Below are 3,278 nucleotides of genomic sequence, written 5' to 3'. Positions count from 1 at the left end.
ATATATCATAGCGCTACATAGCGCTACATAGCGCGTGCATAGCTCTGCATAGCTCTGCATAGCTCCGCATAGCTCACATAGCGCTACATATGCTCTACATAGCTCCACATAGCTCCACATCGCTCCACATAGCGCTGCATAGTCTACATAGCCTCTACATAGCTCTACATAGCTCTACATAGCTCTACATAGGTCTACATAGCCTACATAGCTCTATATAGCTCTACATAGCTCTCATAGCTCCACATAGCTCCACATAGCTCCACATAGCTCCACATAGCTCCACATAGCTCTACATAGCTCTACATAGCTCTACATAGCTCTACATAGCTCTACATAGCTCCACATAGCTCCACATAGCTCCACATAGCTCCACTAGCTCCACATAGGTCTACATAGGTCTACATAGGTCTACATAGGTCCACATAGGTCTACATAGCTCTACATGGCTCTACATGGCTCTACATGGCTCTACATGGCTCTACATGGCTCCACATGCTCCACATGGCTCTACATGGCTCTACATGGCTCTACATGGCTCTACATGGCTCTACAAGCTCTGCATAGCTCCCATAGCTTCACATAGCTCTACATAGCTCCGCATAGCTCCATAGCTCTACATAGCTCCACATAGCTCTACATAGCTCTACATAGCTCTACTATAGCTCTACATAGCTCTACATAGCTCCACCATAGCTCTACATAGCTCTACATAGCTCTACATAGCTCTACATACAGTGGGGAGAACAAGTATTTGATACACTGCCGATTTTGCAGGTTTTCCTACTTACAAAGCATGTAGAGGTCTGTAATTTTATCATAGGTACACTTCAACTATGAGAGACGGAATCTAAAACAAAAATCAGAAAATCACATTGTATGATTTTTAAGTAATTAATTTGCATTTTATTGCATGACATAAGTATTTGATACATCAGAAAAGCAGAACTTAATATTTGGTACAGAAACCTTTGTTTGCAATTACAGAGATCATACATTTCCTGTAGTTCTTGACTAGGTTTGCACACACTGCAGCAGGGATTTTGCCCACTCCTCCCTACAGATCTTCTCCAGATCCTTCAGGTTTCGGGGCTGTCGCTGGGCAATACGGACTTTCAGCTCCCTCCAAAGATTTTCTATTGGGTCAGGTCTGGAGACTGGCTAGGCCACTCCAGGACCTTGAGATGCTTCTTACGGAGCCACTCCTTAGTTGCCATGGCTGTGTGCTTCGTGTCGTTGTCATGCTGGAAGACCCAGCCACGACCCATCTTCAATGCTCTTACTGAGGGAAGGAGGTGTTGGCCAAGATTTCGCGATACATGGCCCATCCATCCTCCCCCAATACGGTGCAGTCGTCCTGTCCCCTTTGCAGAAAAGCATCCCCAAAGAATGATGTTTCCACCTCCATGCTTCACGGGTGGATGGTGTTCTTGGGGTTGTACTCATACTTCTTCTTCCTCCAAACACGGCGAGTGGAGTTAGACCAAAAAGCTCTATTTTTGTCTCATCAGACAACATGACCTTCTCCATTCCTCCTCTGGATCATCCAGATGGTCATTGGCAAACTTCAGACAGGTCTGGACATGCACTGGCTTAAGCAGGGGGACCTTGCGTGCGCTGCAGGATTTTAATCCATGACGGCGTAGTGTGTTACTAATGGTTTTCTTTGAGACTGTGGTCCCAGCTCTCTTCAGGTCATTGACCAGGTCCTGCCGTGAGTTCTGGGCTGATCCCTCACCTTCCTCATGATCATTGATGCCCCACGAGGTGAAATCTTGCATGGAGCCCCAGACGAGGTGATTGACCGTCATCTTGAACTTCTTCCATTTTCTAATAATTGCGCCAACAGTTGTTTCCTTCTCACCAAGCTGCTTGCCTTTTGTCTGTAGCCCATCAGCCTTGTGCAGGTCTACAATTTTATCCCTGATGTCCTTACACAGCCTCGGTCTTGGCCATTGTGGAGAGGTTGGAATCTGTTTGATTGTGTGTGGACAGGTGTCTTTTATACAGGTAACGAGTTCAAACAGGTGCAGCTAATACAGGTAATGAGTGGGAGAACAGGAGGGCTTCTTAAAGAAAAACTAACAGGTCTGTGAGAGCCGGAATTCTCAATGGTTGGTAGGTGATCAAATACTTATGTCATGCAATAAATGCAAATTAATTATTTAAAAATCATACAATGTGATTTTCTGGATTTTTGGTTTTAGATTCCGTCTCTCACAGTTGAAGTGTACCTATGATAAAAATTACAGACCTCTACATGCTTTGTAAGTAGGAAAACCTGCAAAATCGGCAGTGTATCAAATACTTGTTCTCCCCACTGTAGCTCTCCAATGTGCTAATAAGGGCTTCTGTAACTTTTCTTTCACCTAGCTAATGCATAAGATCAACACAAATTCTCTTTCCGTCTTGGTACCCTGAGTTCTCCAACATAAAACAATCTACACTACCTCGGCCAGACACACCTATAAGGGTGTAAGGCAGGGTCCCCAACTGGCGGCCCCAGGGCTGAATTTGGCCCGAGTTTATTATTTTGCCGCACTATATTTCGGAGCAAAAACATTATTACAAAAAATTATTATGGACTTAAAATAGTGTAAAAACCACCAGCAAATCAGCTCAGAGTGACTTTAATTTTGGAAATGACTCCAAAGTACTCACAGACATAGAGAGATAACGTACCGTATATGTGATTGTATTCAAATGTAAGCAAGGTTTGAAATGATTACGTTTAGTCAAAATATCATATCGTTTGGGCTTCTTGCAATCTATTCCAGTCTACAAATGATTTGTAATTAGGTTTTGGAGCCTTGACCATCCGCTCAAGAAGAAAAAAATTGGTCCCTCGGCTGAATCTAGTTGATGATCCCTGGTGTAAGGTATAAACTCTGACACCATGTTAACAGTGTCGGTGAATCCCCTGCATTGCAGTAGCTTGTCATTGCAGTAGCGTGTTATTGTAGTAGCTTATTATTGCAGTAGCTTGTTATTGCAGTGCTTGTCATTGCAGTAGCTGGTGTCATTGCAGTAGCTGTCATGCAGTAGCTCATGTCATTGCAGTATGCTGTCATTGCAGTAGCTTTGGTATTGCGTAGTCATGTCATTGCAAGTAGCTCATGTCATTGCAGTAGCTTGTGTCATTGCAGTAGCTTGTCATTGCAGTAGCTTGTCATTTGCAGTAGCTTGTCATTGCACAGTAGCTCGTGTCATTGCAGAGCTCGTGTCATTGCAGTAGCTCATGTCATTGCAGTAGCTGTGCATTGCAGTAGCTTGTGTCA

Source organism: Salvelinus sp. IW2-2015, unplaced genomic scaffold, assembly GCF_002910315.2.
Source record: "Salvelinus sp. IW2-2015 unplaced genomic scaffold, ASM291031v2 Un_scaffold1572, whole genome shotgun sequence".
Lineage (NCBI taxonomy): Eukaryota > Metazoa > Chordata > Actinopteri > Salmoniformes > Salmonidae > Salvelinus > Salvelinus sp. IW2-2015.
Note: the sequence above shows the minus strand (reverse complement) of the source record.